Source organism: Quercus robur, chromosome 9 (genome assembly GCF_932294415.1).
Source record: "Quercus robur chromosome 9, dhQueRobu3.1, whole genome shotgun sequence".
In the NCBI taxonomy this organism is placed as follows: domain Eukaryota; kingdom Viridiplantae; phylum Streptophyta; class Magnoliopsida; order Fagales; family Fagaceae; genus Quercus; species Quercus robur.
Window position 1 is genome coordinate 43,503,527 of NC_065542.1, and position 25,896 is coordinate 43,529,422.

At 38.0% G+C, this 25,896-nt stretch overlaps 1 protein-coding gene and 1 pseudogene across 1 annotated transcript in view; both read right to left on the bottom strand.

Annotated features, from left to right (window-relative positions):
• Positions 1–5,676: 5,676 nt before the first annotated feature.
• The window catches only part of LOC126698550 (uncharacterized), a 58,801-nt gene continuing 38,581 nt past the window's right edge, over positions 5,677–25,896 (bottom strand). Inside the window, exon 12 of the mRNA XM_050395859.1 lies at positions 5,677–5,838. The gene's annotated coding sequence lies outside the window, so the exon portion shown is untranslated. The remainder of the gene's footprint in view (positions 5,839–25,896) is intronic.
• Positions 7,784–25,896, bottom strand: part of LOC126698551 (uncharacterized) — a 56,689-nt pseudogene continuing 38,576 nt past the window's right edge.

Below are 25,896 nucleotides of genomic sequence, written 5' to 3' on the forward strand. Positions count from 1 at the left end.
CCCCACTGCTTCCTCCATTTTATTCACTACCCAAGTGTCCCACATCACTAACACCCCACCAGAAGCTCCACAAGAACCTAAATAAGACCAGTCAACATGTTGTCCACCCCACAAGCTACGAATCACCGCTCTATTAATCAGCCCCATTTTGGTTTCTTGAAGACAAACCACATCTGGCCCCTACTTTCTAATCAAGTTTCTAACCTTGAGCCTTTTATTCTGCTCATTCAACCCTCTTACATTCCAAGAAATAATCTTCACATTCATTGATAAGATACTAGAGCCCGCTCAGAACTTGCACTCCTTGCTTTATTTGGATCATACTCAACATTCAAAGATGTCAACAGATTCTTCAACCCCTGTTGACCTTTCTGGCCTGACTTGACCAACTTCGTCTGATCACCCACCTCACGTCTCTTTTTATCTTTCTTTCTAGCCTCAATGGCTAATAACAAACCTGTAATCTGCTCCTCAAAACCTTCCAATGAAGTGCCCATAGATTTCTTAAAAGTCTTTATCCTATTGGTTACCCAATGTGATAGTTGGCAACTATCCACACTCTCCTTACACCCAATCTCCTTCGCATGACTAGACTCCAACTCTGTCGGACCTTCCGTGGCCAAAGGTACCACAACTAATGGCTCATCACCATCCTCACACGACTTCAACCTTTCACCAACTTCCCACAACTCACTCTCTGACCCAGGAAATTACTCTACTAGCCCCGCACACTCATCTGCCTAACTAACCCTTTACCTTTCATAAGTACTAGAATCATTACCTGGTACACAGTCTCCCTCCAAACTTGAGCTGACTAACATACTATCTGGAGAACGATACAGAGACAATGGGAGCACTAATCGCCTGCCATCATGTAATTGTAATATCCAGTCTTTGAAATTACCCTAAGACTTATCCAAGTCTCCTACCAAGTCCCTTGTAGTTGGGCCAGGTAATTGAGCTCCCTCAAAAACAGAAGTACCTGGTCCTTCCAAACCCACAAAATCCTCCTCCCCAAGCTCCGATGCCACTAGAGAATCCAAAGATACTATCGCCAGTACTATCAGGTTCATTACCGGTTCCGATATCATGGCCGATGACCCCACCAGCACCAACTTTGACCCACTTAGCTCATCGATCTACGATATCTGATCGTGGGAGGCTTGGGCCACCACTGCTAGTCCAGTCGACGCAGTGGGTGGCTGAACTAGAGGGATCGTGATGTCCTCTCCTCCCTTACCCGCCACTTCCATCACTGCTAAGGATGAATTCATGCCCACCGATACCCACGACGACGTTGCACGTTGCTCCGATATGGTGGGTGTGGTCCTTGAGCTCTCAAAATCCTTCGTGGCATTCCTACTTGAGCTCGGCATACTAAACCCATTCTGGTACGAAGTCTCCAGAGCCTTAAGTCCACTAGATGACTCTCGCCAACCTCAAAAGAAAGTGGGCTTGACAGACCTAGGCCCAAAGTGGTTCTTTATTTCCCAACAAGGCTTGGGCATTCTGTTTGGATGAACCCAGACCCATACTAATATTATGGGCAGTATTACTCACCCATTTGCCAGCCTGTTTAACATCTTTAACACCATCCCAAGATACCTGCCTCTTTCCATATTCATTCACATTCACAATCAGACCTCTCCCTAGGCAACGTCCCTTCCTCTTATCACGTAACTTTCTAAACTCAAACATATTTGAATTCAAATTGGACTTCAAGGAAATATTGAATTTATTTCCTTCCGGGATTTTCTCCTCAAATTTATTCTTATCATTAATACCACCTTTGCCCCCCTCACCACCACCCATGGCTGACTGGGAACAGCTACCAGCCTGAGTTTCAGAAGCTGCTACCTATGTGCAAGAATTATCACTCGAAAACTCCACAAGATTCATCACGGTACCAACCTGAACCTTTTCTTTGCGGAGGGGTTGCTAAACATGCTTCAACCTTGCTTGTACTGGAGCTTTGACAGCCTCCACATAAGACCTGGCAGGTTGATATTTTGGGATTTGCTTAAACCTATACAGTACAAACTTCAATCCACCCAACGCATATTGAGAAGGTTCCAATAGCCTTCTTAATTCAATCCCAAAAGTTCTCCATCCTTATTGTAATTTTCCGGCAAGAATAATAATAGTTCGCCGCAGCCCACCTACCTTAAGCTCACCTTGCATCGTGTAAGCAATACCACCTTCCCTAAACGTAAAAAATTGTTTAGGACTAACCCCACTCACGGTGTGTTCCAAATTCCGCATTGTCCAAAGAGCTGCACTCTTGCCCATAAACACCGATTGCATGTAGTATTTTCCTCGTTCAAAAATCTTGAGGGAGAAAAAATTCCCACCTTCCTCAATCACCAACTGAAACAACTTAGATTCAATAAAGAAACTTTGAAATCCCCCCATACTGTCCCTAGGAAATAAAACTAAAACAGGATTTGTGGTAATTCGAGGTAGCCGGGCCTCCTCTCAACTCAAAGAGAGAGAGAGCTCATACCCATAAAACTAATAACTTTAAAAGGTTAAGGACTAAACTAAAACTATGCAGATTTTTCATCCACTAAAATTATTTCAATAATGTTGTTGTTCCTAGAACAGTTTGTTTTGGACATGCATTTTCTAGAGGAAATCGCAATGCGTGGAGGATATTTCTCCAACAATACCTTGGTTCTTGTAACTTATATGAGATTAGCCTTTGCTTCAACTGGACTGAATCCTGATAGGTAGGTGCTGATGCAATTTGATACTTTACAATATTTTGTTGACTAAGAGCATTCACATCAGCTCTTGTATAAATGTGTAAAATACACATTTTGGCCACTTTTACACATTTTGAACCAAAAAACACTCCACATCAGTCCGTTTAAAAATGTGTAAAGTCTTCTATATTTTTCAACGAGCTATAGTACTTGTGTAAATTTACACGGGCACTGTAGCATGTGTATTTAGTTTTTTATTAGTTTTTTCTCTCTCCTCTCCACTTGACTCTCACCTCCCTCTCTCTCAGCTGTGTGCTCTCTCTTTCTCTCACAAAAAACCCACCCCATCCTTTCATCCTCAATTCTTTCTCCCTCTCTCACATCTCTCTCTCTCTCTCTCTCGTTTAAAGCATGCCACCGGAGTTCACAGCGTGGCGAGATCGGCGCTGTGGGTCACAGCGTGGCGAGATCGGCGCGTGGCGTGTGGCGTGGTCTCGATAGTGGCGGTGTGGGTTTGGGTCGATGATCGATGTCGGCAACGTAGGGAGGTCTCGATGGTGGTTTAATCTGAGTTTATGGTGTGGGTTGGTCTTGGTTTGTGTGGGTTTGCTTGGTTTAGGTTGATTTGGGTTGTGGGTTGATCTGTGGAGGCGTGGAGGCGTGGAGGCATGGAGACGATGGCATTTTGATCGGCGTTGATTTTTCTTTGTGTGGGCTGATCGGTGTTGGTTGATCTGATGTTGAATCTGATTTTTCGTGCAGGTTGATCGGTATGTGTGGGTTGATCTGATTTTTCTTTGGTTTCTGATGATGGTGGTGATGGTGGCTGTGGGTCTGTGAGAGAGAGGCAGTGAGGGAGTGAATAATAAAAATTAGTAAAATAATGAATATTTTATAGAATAAATGTATAGAATAGATAAACTAATGTATGTGTTTTGTAAAAATGGATGTATAAAATAAAAAAAGTAGGTTTTTTCGTGTAAAATAGACAGAAAATTTAAAAGAACTGATGTGAATGCTCTAATGAAAAGGAGCTCATGAGTTGATTTTATTGTCTTTTTTCCTTTTACTGTAGTTAAAGTCTAATATAATATTTTCAGCCATGACTGTATATGCTTGAACATTCATGCACAGTGCACGCATGTGCACACACAAATATTACATTCATCATGCGAGTATATATTATATAGGCTTCCGTTCTGCATTAAGTTATTTGATTTTTAATTTGATTAAGCTCCAACATTTAGGAACATTTCCATCTTATGACAAAAACCCCTGTAGTCACTCGTAAATTTATTCAAGATTTCTGTAAGCCAACAACCACTAAGCACACAGCTGCACCATATACAGTAATAAACTAGCATTCATGCTGCAATATGAGGTCAGGAAACCATTGGGCTTTATAGACAACTAGAAAGTACACCTTTAAAATGATTTTCATTAACTGCTGCCTACTTTGTTATTTCAGTAAGCCAAATTAAGTCCCTAATAAAAGATGGGGTCTTATTTTCTCTTAGCAGAGATGTCAATGAAGATGGATGGGCTATAAACGGTGTTAGCGAAGCAATAACAAAACTCCTAGAGATCAAAAAAAGAATTATGCCTCCAAACATCAATTCTATTGGTATTCATGAAGAGAAACTGCTTGAAAACCAATCTGACTATGGAAGTGACTCTCTTCAGGATGATGCTAGGAGTTTTTTGAAAATTTTTATGGACTCGGGGGATGATGAAAGTAGTACATCAGAAGTTTCTGTTAAAGCAGAAAAAATGATATTGAATACAGAATATAGCCCTTTTGGAGGGTTCTTGGATCTTCGTGAAGAGGAGGATGGTTCTTTTTACGGGAGTGCTATAAATTCAACAGACAGTTCTGTAGAAATTGAAGATAATGTCTCCAGAAAACTGGCTAATGCAGTATATGACGGACCCCAGATCATTGAGAAAACTGATGTACCAGCCACATTATCTTTGGATATTGATGGAAAATATTACAAGGCAAGGGCCTTCATTGAGAAGGAGATTAGTCATCAAGTTAATGTGGTTGAGTCTGTAAGTAACAGGCTAGAAGGTGGTGGACGCTTGGGTGTTTCAGGGACTGTGGTTTCTACTGCAGAAGACTCTGATGAACATGAAAAAGGGGGCATAAATCAGACTGATTCTGTTCTTACAGATGATTGCGACAATGTTCATATTAATGCAGTCAATACTCTCTTCAAGCATAAGGAAATTAACGTAAGAGAAATTGAATGCATGAATGGGGAAATTGAAGGGCATGTTGGGATGGATGATGGTAATGTCAAGCAACATGTAGAGCAATTCTGATAAATTCAGCATGGACGCTGGGTTGATAAGGACTCCAGCTGAAGTTCTTAATGTTCCATGATTTTAGGAGGGACAGGTGAGATGATTTGTTGGTGGTAAGGCAGTTGAGAAGATTTTGGATTTAAAAATCTACCTTTTAGAAATGTGAGTTAATGCTGAATAAAAGGGTGGTGCAGCAAGTTGCCGGATTTTCTTGCCTCAAATATGTTGCATAAATGAGATTGGTGAAACCCAAAATTAAAGTTGCTTTTCTGTAACAGTAATTTATTTGGTGAGCGAGACTTGACTAGTCAGGTTTTGCAGACTAGTTTTTATCAAACCTAACTAACATTTCAGAGTCTTCATTATCTGATATGAATTTTGAAATTGCGCCATATGCATATAGCAAATGCACTTTCCTAAAAAAAACATATATATTTCTTTTCTTTTATTGGCTAAATTACTATTTCATTTCCTAAACCATGTTAGTTTCTAAAATTTTGAAACTAGTTCAATCTTACCCTTATATCAATTTGCTAAGGAAGAAGAAGATTGAGATGATATTGAGGAAGAAAAAAAGGTATATCTGAAGAGAGGAACGCTAAAACACAACTCTTTATAACACAAAGGAATATAAATGCAGTTAAACATCTGAACCAAAAATTAATTTACGAAAGAAATCCATAATAATAAAAACCTCTAAATTTTCAATCTTCATACAATTTCATCAATAGTTGAAAAATTCGAGAGATGGGGATGTTAAACTGCAATTTAAAGGCTTGATTCCTTCTTGATTTGTTTTCATAGAACAGCTGACCATCTCTATTCTCTGATGACAGAAAAAGATCCCAAGTTTGTCAGCACTACAGTGGGAGAGAAAAGTGAGAGAGAGCACAGCGACTCTTTGTGGCTCTAGACACAGAATGTGAGAACTGACCAAAATACAAGATCCCTTTGCATCAAAGCATGAGTATGAAGCAGTAAATTTTGAACCAGTAAGCAGAGTAGGTAGTGCCTCATCCAGGTACATGACAAAGTTGAAATAATAGTACTCCAATTTGTACACAATAACGTATGAGAAAGAGAGGCCAAATATTCACCACATTTTTAATAGTATCCCCATGCAATGCTCGAGGTAATTAATAAAAATGTACAAAATTTGACAGAAAAAGAGAAACCGCTTAATTTAAGGGAACCGTGGGATCTCACTGTCTAATGTGAAAAATAGACATGTCCTCAAAAGGAGAGAAATCATGAACGCAATTGAAGTTGATACATAAAGAAAAATTGAAAAAAGAGGTGGGCATCTATTGCTTTATCGGCGATGAAGAAGCATTATTTTGGGTCACTCAGAAATTAGCACAAATCAAAATTAATCCTATACATTTTCCAAAACCAAAAACAAAAACCAATGCATGCCAACACAGAGTTTTATGCGATATACGACCAAACTTGAAAGTTCAAAAACGTGTACAAAGTACCTTTGAACGTTTAGATCCCCAAAATACAACTTAACCAACTCAAGCAATATGTCAAACAACTAGTGTGCGGAAACTTAACACATGCTATAATATGAAATTAGTTAAACAACTATCTAAGCCATAACAAAATAAAACCACAGCAGATAAAATAAAGGCAAAGATAGAGAGGAAGGAAGATGCAAACACAAAGACAACACGCGATGTGTTATCGAAGAGGAAACCGAAGTCCTTGGCGAAAAACCTCTCCTTCGCCCTCCAAGCGGTAATCAATCCACTAGAAAATACAGTTGGGATACAAGGACAGCAATAGACCCTCCAAGCCTAATCTACCCAGTGCACCTAAGCCCTCCAAGCTTCTTGCTCCAACGAGGTTGCGCTGAACCTTTTTCTTTTCTAGCTTCCCGGATTCCGCTACTAGACCGTAGCATCAACCAATGAAGATTGGCTCCTTCCTAACTGCTTCCCAGAACTCCAAACAACTGTCTCACAGAGATGATAATGGTGAGAACCAGGTTTGGTATAAAGCCTCTCAAGGATTTGACAATGGAGAGGAAGAGAGTAAGGGATTTTGAAGAGACTCTAAGGTATAGATTGTGGGTGAAGCAATCTGGTTTTTCTTTAGGGTTTCTCTCTCAAAATTCTCTCTGGAAGCTCTCTTTCAATCGTGGGTTAAAGGGGTATTTATACTGGAGTGGGAGAGGAATTTGAAACGTCAGGTTTTTACAAAACAGGGGTGGCTCGCGGCTTGACCTCGCGGCTTGACCAAGTCGCGAGATCCAGTCGCGAGTTAACCGTATGGCCAGTTGTCCTGTTTTGTCCTGTAGTGCTCCAGCTAGCATGACTGTTCATCTTCCAGCACGCTTGGCACGTGTGCAGCTTCTGGCGGCTTGCAGCCGCGAGTCCACCCGCGAGTCCCAGCCGCGAGTCTCTGTTTTCTTGCACACTCTTGAGCAAACATCACTCTATCTCACTCACTACCCTTACAACAAACCCACCTAAATACAGGGTTACTAAATGCTGAATTACAAGCAAATTTGGCACGGAATAAAGCCAATTAGATGGTTGAATAAATTCAACCTTACAAAACTATTTCAAGTAACCTAAACATAGTGCAGAATTTGTTTGTGAAATTCTTCTTTTTCTCCCCTGCTTTTCGTTTACCCCAGTCATTCAAAGAGGATGGGATATTTCAGTAAAATATGACAAAATGCAGTTGCCTGGCACTGTGCACCTGAGTCCTGACTGAAGAGCCTTCTATTCAATTGCCAAAAATTGTGCTAGAAAAGGGACTGATGCACATGAAGCACATTCAAACGCATGTATAAAATTGGCAATATATCCATGGATAAATACAAAACATTACCAATGATACTCATATTCAAAACAGACCTCATAATCCATATATTCTCCAATCCTGTAACTTCAAATACACTCGATCCTTCTAAGCATGTTCGCATAGGTATAACTGGAAAATGCTACAAAAAGCTTGCGGAACCTGCAGAAATAAAAATGGTTCATTGGTAGATTTATCTAGAAATATGTCTAATTAAAAAGATCATAAGTCGTGGATATTTTACGATTAATGAAGATATCAGCTTGACAATCAAAAGCAAGGCAGTACATTTGAGAAAGGAAACAAATAAACAGAGATGACTTTGGTTGAAAACATCTCATGACAAAAAAGGTTTCCTTCTTCTGGTGAAAATACAAGAATAAATACATACCAAACCCACTGGCTTGAGTGTTGTGCCATTGCAAGGAAGCTCTTCTGGGGATTCTCATTTAGCAAGCAATGCATCACTTCACCCGAGTGCTGCATGGCATCTAAAATGGAAAACCAGATATCAACTGGACCGATATACTTGCGTAATATGTTGGTACTGACCTGAGAACAATGAAAAAAAAACCAAATGTATGATATTTTGAGCAAGAAGCCCCAAAGAAGAGTAACATGTCACTTTAGGTCAAACAAAAGAAGTGTATAAAGTCTTCATCTACAAATTTGCTCAGCAGACTCGTTAGTAATTCTGTATCAAATTGAAAAAATTTTAAACCAACCCATCATGTTGTCTATGAAAAGTTCATAAGGACACAATCATGTAAAACTATGGATGCATTCTAATATTTGAATAGAATAATAATTATAATCATCGAAAGCAAGGTATTTAGAACTGTGCAATATCATTATGAATTTTTCAACAACATAAATTGGCAATGTTAATCAAGATGCATCAAACGTTATAATAAAAATAGAACCTTTTTTATTGGTATAATTAAACTAAAACTGAAGAACAGAAAACGTACAAGTTCCCAAGCCTCAATAATTTCCTTGTGGAGTATCGTGCAAGAGCTTGCTGCTTACAAACATAAATAAAGAAAGAAATAAATAAATCTCAAAACATATTGTATTTTTGTCATAATAACATAATCATCAAAGCAGCCATACTGTAAATGGTAATTTGCTAATATTCAGTAACTGGCTGAATTCATCTAATGTGGATAAATAATTCGCCTCATGCCAAAGACATTTATTGAAAATATCCCCTCATTCTGATAGACGTACTGGTTCAAGACCCAGGGAGGGTGTGTGTAAATTACCAATCCCAACCTCATGCTGTAATCATGGTGCAAAATTTTTAGGAAGATTCTTCTCATCAATGTAAAACCTTTGCTACTGATCAAGAAAACTGTGGTTGGTTTGGTTGCTTGGACTCTCAGACTCAAATATACCTCACAGCCCTTACAGGTTTACATTACCAGGTTGTATCATTTGGTTGTGTGGGCTTCAACCAATTATTGTATAATTTGAGCCAGATAAGATGCATTCCACATGCCAAATTCTAGTTTAAACTGATCAATTTTCAGCACTCACACTACAGTAAAGAAATTCCATTTCCTTTTATTTTTGTAATGACTAGGGTCCAGAACCAGAAGTGATAGTTGGTATAATACTGCTGCAGACAGACCTACCGCCTGAGAATTGGAGCAAGAACCACTCTCATGCTCTCAAGCAGCAAGCAGTTGAGCAGGAGCTACCTTGCTTTCCGCAAGAGATCGGGGCAGAGGTTCCATTGACAGGTAGAACCAGAAAGTGCAATATTTAGGAATACTAAGTGAATATAAATGCTTGACTCAGTTTAAGACAACTATAACAAGAACATGTAAGTGATCGACTGACTAGATAATAAATAGTAGATGTTATTGCAATCATATAAAGCACAATAAATCCAGCTTAGCAAAAATTTATAACAGCTTCTTCTACATTTTACAACTCTGCTATTAAATCCACAATACAATTTAGACAACTATGTCCAGATATGCATGATTAAAATGGGTAGTGAAACAGACCTGCATAAAAGGTATTTTAGGTGCTAGTGCTTGTCAACAATACTAATAGCTATGAAGTTATTTGCCAGATGAATGTAAAGGCTAAACATCTTACAGTTATGAAAAGTAGATTTTTATTTATTTTTATTTTTTTATAAATTATAAAAAGTAGATAAATGTAAATAAATAAATCAAAATTCAACTTACTGTACTCCATAATGCACATCACAATGATTACAATGACCAGAAACACCATATCTATCGAAAGTAATAATCTGCAAAATGCCCACATGAAAAATGAGATCTTAGAGGAGATACCACAAATTTGTGATACAAAACAGAGCCTTTCAAGTTTGTAGCATCGCCTTGAAAAGCCAAGGACTTTAGAACCCCAACACATAAAAATTAACAATCCCAGAAACCACAATAGAACTGAAGAAAGGAACTCATCCAAAACAAATAAATAAATAAGAAATGATGAAATGATAATGTTTATCACTATTAGGAAAAACGATCTCACCAAGTCAATGCCATGACTATTAATTTCCCCTTCAATAATCTTAGCCAATAAAGTACGGTTCCAAACCCTGCCAAAACCATCCTAAAAATTACACCTTGTCAAATTATAGCTGCTGCCTCAAATAGCATTTCAAACAATACAAAGATATATACGTTCTTCAATGAACTTATTGGAGTAGAACCTGCAACTCAGGATGGTCCAGAGTCTTCACTTGTTGAAGTGGAACCTGCATGTAAAATTTCACATGTTATAGTTATACAATCAAAATCAATGCCAACATGAAATTCTGACTACCACCATTCTTTTTGTTTTGATGTTAGTTGGTTTTTTGCTATCTCAGTATCCCCAAGACCAAATGTTCAAAGGATGGTCAAGAGAGAAGGTGAAAATCTTTTACTAGAGTTACAAGAAAAGAATTATGAAGTTATCTGTTATGTAGGCCCTCAACATGAATTATTGGAAAGGCAGGGTAAGTTGGCACTAGAAAATAACTTGAATATTAGGCTGACAGGCATGTATAGAGAAGCTTGGGTTTTAGTTGGAAACTTCGTACTAATATTTGTTGTCTTGAATTGGCATTCCAAGTAAATTTCAAATGGTACCTAGCAACTCACCTTGAGAATTGCACAAGCTTGATAGAGCTCTTCTTTTCTTATATTCCCTTTGCCATCTGCATCACCTACAAAATAAATGAAAATAAGTAAAAGAGATATATCCAGGATAGGATACACTGAAAATATCAGTAGAGATGATTCAATGGTGCCCCACGTCAATTGTCTGTAGGAATTATACATGAAACAGTAGTTATAGAGGCTTTACAATTACACCTATTGTTTCGATAATTTGTAGAACAAACTAACAAAACTAAATACCCACATGACAGAGAAAACTAGAATAAAACCAAAACATGGAGTTAACAAGAAAGGGAAAATACTAAAGGGAGACTCTAATTCCACTCAAGCAATAGATTTAGCTAGATTAGTCTAAGACATTGTGGGAAAGCAGGAAGGCATTTCCATGCATAAATTGCAATTCAAACAGCATCCATGGTATAATTTACAATCAAGATTGACAGGGTACACTACAAACATCCTGTAGTTAGGATATTAAATCAGCAAGGCTCAAAAAAGTGCCTTTTATAAAGGACATCTTGAACACTAAAGAAGAAATGTTTGAAATAAGAAGATTGTCTTATCAGCTAGAGACGAGAATACTTCAATACCAACTAAAAGGGAGTCTGTTAGTTTCAAGCTCCTATTTCATCCGCCATGCAAATGCCACGATTTTGAAATAGTGAAATTTTTTATTTTTTTTATTCTATACAGATATGGCTGGTGAATTCAAATACCCAAAATAAAGTAGTTACACAAGCACATTTATCTTGATCTAAAAGACCAATATGAACAAATCTTGTATTGATGAAAGAGAATTACCGATTGATAAGCACAATATGTGCAGATTATGCCCTCTAGAAGTAATGTAGCTTATTGTTGGAGAAAAGAACCTGCAGAAATGTTGAAAAATGTTTCAATGCAACATAAAATCACATAAACAAGGACAATTCATCAATTCAAACAGCAAAAAAAAAATTGCAGATTAAGTTGGACAACAAAAGGCAAAATTTGTCTGTCAAAATTTAAAAATAAATAAATAAAATACCCAACACTTGATCTTTCAAGTAAATGAAATATGTGAAGAAATCGAGCAATCATTACAAATAGCGGTAACATCATCGTTTGTATTTAATTGAAAGCATACATTAATACAACAATATAGCAACGCATTTATTAAAACAAAAAAAACAAAAACCCAAAAACAAAAAAAAGTAAATCAATCACTAGAGCAGAATTGGAGTTAAAAAATCAAGAATTGAAGAAAGTTTACATAGACTCATCATCTGGGTGAGCAACAACCAGCAAGACATTCCTTTTCTGAAAAGCCCCACCTAGTTTTCACGACAAAAAAAGCATTAACACATAGACTTACTAACCAATCAATATATAGAAAAGAGAATTCAAGCAAATAATGGTTGTGTGAATAACCCACCAGTAGTCAAGAATGAGTTCCGGGAAGGTGAGCTTGATGTATAGAGAATTTTACAGAGTGATGCTACCCAGAGCACTACCAGAGAAGCAACAATCAATACCCATGCCATTTTATTCCCCTCAAAAATTTTCCAAGCGCAATGTTAATTGGACCTTGTGATCAAATTAAAAGAAATAATAATTTCTTCAACTTTCTTATCAGTGGGGACTTTTGTCAAACACCTCATGGGCACTGAGGAAACTCCTTTCAACACAAACTACGACAACCAAATCCAATCACAAGTCATTTTGCAGCGCTTACAAAATCATTTTCTAAGTTGTAGCTAAAAAAAATCTATATAAACAAAATTCAAAATATTCGAAAACCCATTACAGAGAACCTACCGTTGAGATGTCTTTGCTATACGGTGGCCTATATCCGCGGTAACAGAGGTATATGAAACGAACGGCGGTTGACCCACAAACGGAAATACCGGCGGCGAATACCACGAATGGCGGCCGACCCACGATGCCGCAGCCTCTCTCTCTCTCCTCAGTTCCTCTTTCTTGAAATCTAGTTTTTCTCTCTCTACTGCACGTGCGTCTCACATGATTATGCCGTTAATCACTTAAACAGCAGGTAAAACAGTGCCTCTATTTGGCACGTGTGAAGTTGTATTGGTCACTTAGGGCTGTCCAAACCCGACCGAAGCCTGACAACCCGGCCAAACCGCCGAACGCCAACCCAATTTCCGCCCAAACCAAAGGTCAAGTAGGTCGGCAGCGGGTTTCTGTTTTCAAGAACTGACACTGGAGAGTCGAGTGGCAAGTTTGCTTCTCCAAAACCCGAGCAACCCGAACCCAACCGGAGCCATATAAAAAATCTGGCCAAATCTGCAAAAACAAGTTAGATCCGACGAGATCTCAACTAGATCTGGCGAGATCTCAACGAGATCCGGCTAGATCTAGTGGGATTTAGCTAGATCTGGCCAAATTTCAACAATTTTTAGAAAAAAAAAATGTAGATTCTAGCCAAAAAGTGCAAATTCTAAAGACTTTTTCCCATTCCGCGACTTTTTCAAGATTTTGGCAAATTTTTCCAGATTTTGGCGACATTTTTTGCAAATTTCAATGACTTTTTTTAGTTCCCAACGTCTAACTGAACTAACCGACGCTCACCCTCACCCGAAACCGACTCGAACGATTGATTCCAACGGTCAATTTCGGGTTCCTTCACCCGACATCAGCAAGTCGAGTCTAAGTTGGGTCCAAAACCGACCCAGCCCAACCCATGGACAGGCCTAGTCACTATCCAAAGTTAAATTATCTACCTGTGATTTAAAATTTGACACTTTATAAGGTTTGACCAAAATTTAAGTTGTCTACCTGTGGTTTGAAATCCCATGATGCAAGTGTTCTGCTAGATTCTTTTTGATCTTATATTTTTATATTTTTTGAGGAAAGAAACATAAAAGTGAAGCAAAATCACATATTTAGTATCCATTTGGGAACAGCTTATTTAACTGAATCTAAAAACTTTTTTTTACTGAAAGTATTATAGATAAAGCTAAAAGATAACTGAAATAGTATAGTAGAACCCATAAATAATACCAAAAAAATATAATAAGACCCATGAATAATAACAAAAATAAGCTGAATAGTAAAAAAACTGGTTTTTTTAAGAATAATAGTATTGGTGGTGCTAAAAAACTATATTGCTATCTTAACACCTCCAAATACAAATTTACGACTACATTGGTGGAGCCAAAGCCAAATAATTTGGCTCCACAGCTACAGTGCACAGCCAAAAGTGGTTGTGCACGGTAGGTCATAGGAAAACAAAGTATGATTAAATTGTGTGTTCAGACTGCATTATATTAAATATATTATTTTATTCATGTGTTCACGCTGCTTTGTAGTGAATATATTATTTTATTATGCTATTTATATTATTTTATTGTATTGAAAGCTAAAATAAAACCACTGATGTTAGATGTTTTCTAAAGTGAGAAGGTAAGATAGATAAAGTAGTTTTTTGTGAAGCCATGTTGCTAAATTTATGGCACCACCAATGTGGATGCTCTAAGCAATCCCAAACACACACTTAGTGTCCATTTGGCCAAGATTATTTTTACCAACTTATTTTAGCGTAAGTTTGGATAGAGCAGAAAAGGAAAGCAAACGCGCATCTGCGTTTTTTCTGTGGGTCCCGTGTACTGTTCACTGGACCCGCAAGTACAGATTTTAGCAATTTTTTCTTTAAATCTGGGTCCCACAGCACTATTCACACATTTAAAAATTATTTTGTTACAATGTTTTTATTTTTCAGCAATAAGCGGTATCCAAACAGACCCTTACTATTCAGCTTATTTTTGCTACTATTCATGGATCTCACTGCACTTTTTGGTACTATTCATAGGTCCCACTGTACTATTTCAGCTAACTTTTATCTTAATCTACCGTACTTTTAACAAAAAAATTTCAGTTTCAGCAAAATAAGCAGATTCCAAACGGACCCTTAACCATGTTTTTAACAGAAGTGGATTAAGGAAATCTAACTAAACTAACGTGTCTACGTTTTTTCTGTGGATCCCGTGCACTGTTCACAGGACCCGCAAGTACAGATTTCAACAAATTTTTCTTTAAAATTAGGTCCCACAGTATTATTCACACATTTAAAAATTATTTTACTACAGTGTTTTCAGTTTTCAGCAATAAGCGGTATCCAAACAGACCCTTACTATTCAGCTTATTTTTGCTGCTATTCATGGGTCTCACTACACTTTTTGGTATTATTCATGGGTCTTACTGTACTATTTCAACTAACTTTTACCTTAAGCTACAATACTTTCAACAAAAAATTTTCAATTTCAGCAAAATAAGCGGATTCCAAACAGACCCTTAGCCATGTTTTTAACAGAGGTGGATTAAGGAAATCTAACTGAACTAATCTCAGGTGTGTAAAGTGTCAAATTTCAAATCATAAGTAGGCAACTTAAATTTTGACCAAACTACAAGCGAGTAAGTTGTAATTTTCCCCATTAATAAATTAGGCAAATAAGTTATTAGGAAAAAAACAAAAAAAACAAAACAAAACAAAACAAAAAACAAAGAACAATTAACAAATGGACACGAACACAATAGCTCAACAACTTTTTTTTTAAACAATATTTTTTTTCTAATGTCTCTTTCGTATCTTAGATTTAATTCCGTTGTTCTTAACATATATGATTATGCATTTGTCTTGCACTTTTCCTAAAAACTCACAAGCACTCTCGTGAGGGCAAGCACACCTTGGTGTCTCTTATAGATCTCTCTTTCCACTTCCACTTAATCACAATTGACACTCTCTCATTATCTTTTCATCAAGTCATTACCAAAACTCCTCCCAAATTCATGCCTTCTCTAACCCGATTATCGTAAAGTCTACCTCCCATTATCATGCCTCTCATCACTTTCTTTCTCTAGCTCATCTTTGGACCATGAAATTGTGAGCTGGTGTATGAGGAATTTAATTAATAGGTTTTGATTTAGATATGTGGTTATGTTTATGGAGGATATTGGTAATGGGTTATGGTTGATTGGGCAATGGGGACTTTTAGGGCATGAACTTGTTTGGGCTTTGTGATGGGGTTTTGGTTGAGGTGTGGCATGGTTTTTTGGTTGTTACTGATTTGGATACAGTATATGGTGGTTGAGAGTATTAGTTATAATTTGAATTTACCACTGAAATTACTTTTTGCCCACCAATAACAACTCGTAAGAACATGCTACTTATGAATTGTTGTGAAAATATTATAGACATAGCATTTCTCATTAAAATAACATAAAACACCCACCCACAAAATTCCAACCACCAATTGCCCAACAAACCACCATAACAACAACCATAACCACCATAGCCTCCCTTAAAGCTTCAATTTTGAGATAAGAATAAAAAGGAGAGAGGGCAAAAAGATAGATGCCTTGGGTTCAGTCAGAGAGAGATTAGAGACTATAGAAATGGGTAAGAAATTTGTGAGAGACAGTGAGAATAAAGAGGCTTTGGGTTTAGTTGCAAGATAGAGAAGAAAGGCATTAGGCGAGAGGGTTTCGTTTCAATCGAGAGGGAAAGAGGGAGGCATTAGAGTGAAAGAAACAAAGAAGAGAGAAATAAAAGAGAGAAGATAAAGATAAAAGTGTGAAAGATAATTTTTGAATGAAAAAGAGAGAGACAACGGAATAAAATGAAGTTTTTTAAGTATCACTTGTAGCTACAATGAACTACTAGATATTGCAATTCATATTGTTGCTAGTTGGCAAAAAATTATAGACTTAGCAATTGGGATGTAGCATAGGTTTTGGTTGTTTGAGAGATAAAATAAGCCTTCAATGTGAATGCTCTTACTAGTAAGAGTTCATCGTAGCAATTTAACAAAAAGAAAAAGAGTTCACCGTAGCTTAATGCTAAAATTTGTTAGATATAACAATCTGGATGTAGCATGATTTTCATGGTTTAAGGTACTAAAATAGTTTTTGATGATGCATGGAAATCAGTAGGTTGAATACTCCAGACTTTCAAGGTGGTTGGATGACCTGAAAAGGAAGAAAGTAATTATCGAAGGTAACCAGGGTGAGCCGGCCAAGGACTCTGCGACAATTAAGTTAGTTTTCTCTCTAGAACACAGAAATGGTGAGTGTATGAATAGTAAAAACATACCTTGGTTGGATGAGGCTTGGTCATTTTATAGAGAGTTTGGAGTGGGTCTACTTGTTAGGCGCCACTAACATCATGGGGGATGTGCGGACTTAGTGAGGAATGTGAAGCGAATTTGGGGGAATTCACCCCACGTTCTGAGATGTGAGTTAGTGGGCTAACCATTTGAGATTGTAGAAAACACTCGAAAATTTACTTAGCGTTTATTAGGGTTTGTTTGGATACCGCTTATTTTGCTTAAAACTGAAAACATTGTAGTAAAATAATTTTAAACGCGGGTCCCAGTACGAACATGACATGACAAGACAAATTACATCAAAAATTATTTTAAAGTATTACTTCATGACATGAAGCTATCACTGATAGTGAATGGTTGGGTGTTGAGCCAAAAGGTTACTAAAATGAATGGCTGAAATTTACTTTGATTAAAAAATTATATTTGAATGAATGGTTGGTGTTTAGTGTATTTGTGTCGTGGATATATAATAATATAATATTGATTAATACTATTGAATATTCTGTCTATAATGCTGCTTGTGCGTTTGTCTTCATTTAAAATGCCAAACACAAACGCAAAACATGCAATTAGTGCAATCCAAACGTACACTTAGTCGTCCATACTTGAATATTGTATAGACGACCGTACTTTCCTTGAACGACCAGATCCTTGCTGGACGACCAGTGACCTGCTTGCAAGTCTTTATTTTATGTTTGTGATACATACCTTTATCCTTTTTGAAGGTTGTTTTAGATGTTGCTGATCTTGGACAACCACTATAGACGAAGAATACTTGTTGATCACCATCAGTTCTTCTCCTTCCTTTTTATAGTGGTTTTACAACATTTAATGTGAATGCTCTAAGCCTTTCTCCATATCACGCAATTATCACCTATTATCACTTCTTTTTTTTTAGATACATGTTACTCTTATTATAATCTAAAAAATTGATTGTTAGTTTTCATTAATATTATTAAATTGACGTTTTGAGCTTAGAGATTGACATATTAATTTAAATTTGGACTTATAATTTTAAGATGCAGCATAATTTATATGGGTTTTGATCAATATATATATATATATATATATATATATATATATTATAAAAAAAGTAAGAAAATTTTATTGCGGTAAATCGTATTGGAATACACCATCCAAATATGGTGGTAGATCTTCTAACTGCACATTAGTATCTACAGCTAAAACTGCTCTTCTAGTAAGGGCATAAGCGAGCTTATTCTGTTCCCTCTTAACATGTTTGAAACTAAATAGAAACATAGAACGTTTAAAATTCATAATCTCCTCAATGATGTGCCCAAACATAGTGTTATTTGGCCTTTAACTTGTTTAGGGCCTCAATAACCTTGAATGAGTCCCCCTCCACTTCCACTTGGAAAATGTTGATTTCTTGGGCAAAACTAAGAGCTCGACTTACTGTCATGGCCTTAAACAAATCAACAGAGTTTGGGAGGCAAATTTTCTAACTGAGAGCAACAATAATTAGTCCTGCGAAGTCTTGGATGATCACACTTAAATTAGCCATTGTCAAATCTTCGAAGACAACACCATCAAAGTTTATCTTAAAGATCCTAGTATTAGGAGGCTTCCATCGAATCTCTTCCTTATGAACTATATTCCTCACACACTGTCTATGCACATCACGAAATTCCTGAAGCAGTTTTGAGGCTCTTTTCACAATGTCCCCTACTTCCCACGATGGTTTCTTCTCCTTGAGTCTATTCAGTCACTGCCACACACCAAGCAATCAAGGAGAAGAGTGTAGCAGAGTTGGAGGAGGTTGTCAAGAGGACAAAGGCCATTAAAATCTCTTAAGTTAGAGAAATTTATGGCCTGAAAAAATCCAAAGCTAGGATTTGATAACCACCCTGGTTTAACACAATCACATAACCAAGGGCCATAGATAGTATCTTCTGGAAATCACCACAAATATTGCATTTTTTAGTTGGGATAAAATGCCCTGTATGAAGATTCTTTGTTGTGGGAAGAGGCCCATTGCAAGCACGCTAAAGAAAATGCCGATTTTTATTTGGGATAGATAGTTTCCAAATTTCATTCCACAAACTTTTACTTGCTTCAAAATTGGAAGAGCTTGACTGAGTGCATAAAGCCCCAAATGCCAACAATGTATAAGCACTTTTAACTGATTATGAACCATCGGAAGTCAAATGCCAAACTAGTAAATCTGTATTCATACGTGCATTGACTGAGATGCTTTTGATGCACTCGACCTCCCATGGATAGAAGTTTTGATCAATTAACCCTGTGTGCCACTATTTAGTTCTTGAAAAAAACAAGTAACTCACATTATTTAGAGGGAAATCCCTTTAAGGTGATAAAACTTTACCTCCACCTGAACAAGTGAGCTATCGATGCTACCAAATATTAATGGTGCTTCCATCCCTAACCCTCCACCGTGCACCTTTACAAATCACCTCCCTAGCTTGCATAATACTCCTCCAATTGTAAGAGCTTTGAGGATTAATCTCTACATCAAGTATACTCCTTGTAGGAAAGTATTTTGCTTTAAAGACTTTGTGTAACAGAATATCTGTTTCATGGCGCAGTTGCCATACCTGCTTCCCCAATAGAGCATTGTTAAACTGCCTTAAATCTCTAAACTCACCTTGAAATGGTACGTTGAAATATTTTGTTCCAATAAATAAACTGGAACAAAGTTTGAAATAATATTCAAAACATTGGAATATATTATGAAGCACAAATTTCTTATCAAGACGAATATTTAATTTGTTTTTTTTTTTAAAAAAAAAAGACCACTCATAAAAGATGGACAAGCTAAAAAAAACGAAGTAGAATTTTGAATTGCTAAACCAAATTCGGTAACTCAAATAAGGTAATTTTTTATAACCAAAATATGCGTGCCTTTTTGTTTCCTTTTTAGTTAATGCAATCCTTAATGGTCCTGTAAGGACCAGATTTACGGTCCAAACCCAAGATGTATGGGATTTTGGCCCAATAAGCCCAGTACAGTAAATTTGTAAAGAATGGGTCAAAGAACTAGGCCCTAGTGAGTTGGATAACGGTTAGTACTGAATTAAATAACGGTCAAACACAAATAAAAGATCTTGATATCAATAGACTTTCAGTCCGAGGAGGTCACCTTGTATAAATTGATCACAACTGGATATAAAGACAATTCAGATTGCTACAATGTACTCTCTCCATTTCTCCGATCCTTTTCTCATGGAGGATCTCTCACATTTTATAACTCCCTTAGGATCATCTTGATCCTACACTTATTGATCATCTGAGCCCTTACTCAAGTACCTGTCCCATCAGGCACCCTCTTTGACTTTCTGTGAGTTGTAATAGCCAAGGCAGCATTGTTCAGAGGTCTTCTCCACATAAATACGGCCAGAAAATTAGCTGCAATGCATTTAATGCAGTGGTAGTAGTTTTTCCTTAGATATTTTTGGGTTTCATTCTTTCTAGTATGTTCATGAGGCATGTCCCTATCATTGGAGCTTTCTGGAAGGTCATTCTAATTGCTGGAATAGATACTTGAGCTGCATTCATCATATCCGAGGAAGAGTTCCTCCTCAGATCACCTTCCATTCGTTCCTTACTTATGAAACTTTAAATTGGAACCCTTAATAACTATTTGTTCCTCCTCGGACCTTTCAATGTCCTAGGACAAAGTCCAAGGCCAAATATATGATCTTGGACCCTTATCCCTACAATCGCCCCTCAAAATTCCGGTTTTTCCCTCTCATCCGAGGAGAAAAGGTGGGGTTTTGATTTTTAAGAGATAAGACCAACTAATTCCTTGATTCACACGTGCGGGAGTGCGGTTTTACGCGCCTTATAATTGCTACTGACGCTTCGTAACCCATGAGGCGTCATTAATTATTCTAGGCGGTGTTATGTTCCCCGCATCCAACGGTAAGGCATCAATCCAACGGCTGACATTTTTACTAGAATTTTGAGCGAGAGTATTCCCACTATTTTTCTCCCTCTATATAAAGCCTTGAAGGAACTTATTTTCTTCTTTACTTCACAAATCTTCAAGTGCTCCAAAGAATCCCAACGCTCCAGCCCGCAAAATACTCTAAGTTCCTAAGACTCTATAACTCTATTCTTAAGAAATTTTTTGAAAGATCATTTCTAAAGGATCAGGATTAATACACTACTTTTGTAAGTTTCTGTCTCTTTAAATTCTTCTTCTCCTCCTCGACCAACCCCTTGGCCTTCTTTCTCTTCAAAAAATTTCTTTCGCATCTTCTTAGTTTGTTCAAATTGTTAGATTTAAACATCTAGTTGACTCTCCGGCTGGCATGGAGGGCTTTAGGGCCAAATTTCACATCCCACAGGGAATAGCTCTGTCATATTGTGCCCCAGACCAAATTCATACCAATAGAGAGGTGGGTGAAGTCGTCGTTCCTATGATCACTTTCATAGAGGGAGGAATGATGTTTCCTATAGGTAGGATAACCAGAGACTACTTGATTAACCACAGACTGACCCTCCATCAGTGCGCCTTTAACCTATTTAAGGTCTTGGGCTGCATAAACGCTCTCAACGAGCAGATGGGCTTAGGGCTCATGTGGTATGATGTGGTTCACATGTTCGAGTGCCACAAGCTCGCCAACACGAGATACTATCTCAAGTCCCGGTCCGAGGTCGTCAGGCTGATATCTTGTCTCCCCAAATCTAATAAGGGCATGAAGGATGACTACCTGATTGTCTCCAGGGAGTGGAACGATGGTCTTCATTGCCCAACTCGGGCGGGAGAGCCAAGTGGGGTACCTCTAGGATTAGTCCCTTTGGCAAGGGATTTTAGCACTCTTAATTTTTTAGCAAAATTTTTCTTCTTCTCTTTTTTTTTTACACCCTGCCTTAACATTTCATCTTCTCGAATAATAGTCTCAATTGATCTAACTGTAATCTCCTTCTTGGATACTTTTTCCAAATAAAAACCACGTCGCCCCGAGACTAAGTTTTGTCAACATACCAAGTCTTAACAAATTGCTGAGGTCTGAAGTATTTATAAGCGAAGACGGACAATTAAGAGCTACTCATTTGATTTTAGATTACGAGCCTTTGTCTCGTCAATTCTAGGACGCGGGGTAGGCAATAAGGGCCAGTGACTCTGGGCTGAACCGCATAGACATATCCAAGCCAGGATTTTTGGCTCAAAAAGATCTCCCACCCGTTGAATTGCCTATTCAACGCACTCCTCCTCAAGTAGCTGCTTTGAGAGAAGAGTTAGCCTTTTCTCGTCATACTTTTGATGCTGAGATCGATCAGTTCCGCTTCGAGGAGGTAAAAGGAGCACCAGAAAGGCCTATGAAGCTCTCAGATTCTGAACATGAGTCTGACAGATTCTCTAGGCTCATCCTCCGAAGCTAATTGTCACTCGGGCCGACACTAACTTAGAAGTCAAAGAAGAAGGAATGGATTTGAAGCCAAGGTTCAGCTTAAAGGGGTTGCTAGCAAACAGGAACAAATGGTCCACGTCAAAGGAAGTTCCCAAGACCCAAGTTCCTCCTAGTTTTCCTCTTCCTCCTCCTCCTCCACCTACAGACCTCGGACTGAAGGCCATTCTGAACTTGAGGAAAAAAAGGCCAGTTGAAGATCTGGAGGAAGGCGAGGTAGTGCCTCAAAAGGGGGCCAAGCAACAAAAGAAGGCCAAGGATCCCAAGGACAAAAGGGCCAAATCGGTGGAGAGCCGGGATAAAGCTGAAGTACGCTGAGAGCAGCGCTCCTGGGCCCCTCGGCTAGAGGTGGAGGGTGCTCCCATTCCTTGGGATGCCACGATCTAGGAATCCCAAAGGGAGTACGCCACCGTCCTCGCTGAGGCCTTAAAGCAACCTCTACTTCTCCTCTGGGGCCTTAGGCATACTAGGCAACCTGGCCTCTTCATGTCATTGAAGAGGAACCTTGCCATGTTAAGTCAGTCAATACTCTTCTGAGTTTAACGCTAGGATTCTTATTTGTTCATATGCATATACTTGATCACTCTACTATTGTCATGTAGCTTACTCAGCAGGTTTACGTGGCCGAGGAGTGGATCAAGAACGCTTATGATAAAGTCAAAGCCGAGGCCCACTCCCGCTTTGAAGTTGAGAAGGCCCTCGAGGCCCTTAAAGAAGAACATGCCCAATTGTCCGAGAAATTGAAGAAGGCGGACAAGGTTGGCCTAAGTGCCGAGGCAAGCCCAAAAACCACGGAGAGGCAAATGGAGGATTAGTGCCAGAAATTGCATATAACTGAGATAAACTTGGCCACCAAAAAGCAAAATGTTTTGGATCTTAAGGCAGAGCTACAAAAAGCCAAGGATGCTGTTTGGGTGGCCAAGGAAGCCGTTAAGGCCGCGGTGGTCGCATCCTATGAACCTGGGGTGCTAGACACAGAGACCCGCCTGATAGAGGAGGTGGCTGTAATGTGCAAGGACTACTACACCGAGTCCTGGGGAGTAGCAATGGATCGGGTGGGAGTCCCTGCAAACTCTGAGCTGAGGAGGGCCAAGAGTATCATCTTCCTAGAGGATATTCGAGAAATTTTGGGTACGGTTCCTCCTTTCGAGCAACTCCCCACCACCCAAGCTCCCTATCCCGATGCTAAAATTTCTAAAGGGGCTGGAGTGAGTGAGGAGGCTCAGCCTCCAATGAAGGCCAACCCCTTCGAGGATGCCCTTACAATCAGGGTTGTGGTCTCCCAGGCCAAGGATGCAGAGACTAAGTCTAAAGCTGGTGATGTCCACTCCGAGGATGCTGATCCCAAGAAAGACCCTTCTCAAGCCAATGCCTAAGATCCCAGATACAACATTTTCTTTTGTAATTTTTTTTTTTTTTTTTTTTTTTACTTTTTGTAATGGCGTTCTGCCCTTTGACAATGTATTCCCTCTTTTGTTTAATAAAAAATGTTTTTCTTTTTATCTCTCGTACCTTTACTTTTATGTGCTTCGAAGCTTATGATTGTCATAAATGGTATTGAACTGTTGCTATGCTAACTTTAATAAAAACTGGAAACAACTATGTATCAGTAACAAAGAGATTTACCCTATGCTTTCACTGTGAAATGACTGATCACTTTTATAAATAATCAAGGTCCTTAATTTAGGATCTATTTGACACTTATAAAGATATCATTGAGTGTTAATTTCACCTAAGTATGTGGTCCAAGAGACCTAACATAATTTAGGATCTGTTTAACACTTATAAAGATGTCATTGAGTGTTAATTTCACCTAAATATGTGGTCCGAGAGACCTAACATAACTTAGGATCTGTTTAACACTTATAAAGATATCATTGAGTGTTAATTTCACCAAAGCATCTGGTCCGAGGACTCAGGCATGACTAAGATTCTGTTTGAACACTCAAATAGATGTCATAGTGTGTTAATTTTCCCAAAGCATCTGGTCCGAGGATCCAGGAATGACTAAGATTCTGTTTAAACACTTATAAAAGAATGAATAAAGGAAAGTATAATGTCTTCATATGAACATATTGACAAAGAAAACTTTCATTAATAATAATACATTTTCAGGTTGTTTACATTCCAAGAGCGCAGTATTACAAACTCATCTAAGTCTTCTAGAAAATATGCTCCTATACCAGCCATCGAGGTGATGCGATATGGTCCTTCCCAATTGGGTCCTAACTTTCCCCATGTTGGGTTCTTCACAGTACCCAGAACTTTTCTCAATACCAATACTACAAAAAACGCGACTTTCAGCCGCGTTTTTTAGCCGCGTTTTCGGAAAACGCGGCTACAGCTTTTCCTTTGAGCCGCGTTTTTCATGAACGCGGCTCAAAGGGAAGGCTCGAGCCGCGTTTTCCAGAAACGCGGCTCAAAGGGAAGGCTGGAGCCGCGTTTTCCAAAAACGCGGCTCCAAAACGCGGCTTCAGTCCCGTCCGGATTTTTTTTTTTTTTTTTTTTTTTTTTTTTTTTAAATTATAGCTTGAGCTGCGTTTAAAAAACGCAGCTTCAAAAATGCTTTACAGGTTACCTATAGCCGCGTTTTTAAAAACGCGGCTATAGCTCCTGTAAAAAATCGTACTTAAGCGCCGACCTATAGCCGCGTTTTTTAAAAACGCGGCTATAGGTAGCGCTTAAAAAAAAAAAAAAATTTTCCTGAACTTCCCACGTACACTACCTTTCACACCTGCACCCCACTTTCCCACCTACCCCCACTTGCTCTCTTTTCTTCCTTTTCCCTTTCTTTCTTCATTCTTCAGATGGTTCATTCTTTCTTCTTTTTTTTTTTTTTCTTTTTCTTTCTTCCTTCTTCACATCTGGGTAAGTCTTCTTCTTCTTCTTTTTTTTTTCCTTCCTTCTCAACATCCAGGTAACTCTTTTCTCTTTTCTCTTTTCTCTTTTCTTTTCTTTTTTTTTTCCTTTTTCTTTCTTCCTTCACATCTGGGTACTGCGTTTTTTTTTTTTTTTTTTTTTTTGTTCCTTTTTCTTTCTTCCTTCTTCACTGGCTTGTGTTCTTTTTTGATTCTGAGCTTGTGCTTTTGTTTTATTGAATGGAATTAGTGTTAGATTTGGTTGGTTTTGTTGAATGAGAGGAGATTCATGGGTTTGTTTTATATTTTGAAACACGTTTTGTTTGATTTTGAATTTTTTCGTTGTGTTTGTATTGTGAGAATGTTGTGTTTGCTTTTAATTTTTCGGGTTTGTGTTTGATTTTAAATTTTCTGGGTTTATGTTTGATTTTTAATTTTTTGGGTGCATGTGTTTGTATTGTGAGTATATTTTCTTTAATTTAAAATTTTCTGGGTGTGTTTGTATTGTGAGTATGTTGTATTTGATTTTGAATTTTCTAGATTTGTATTTGTTTTTGAATTTTTTGTAT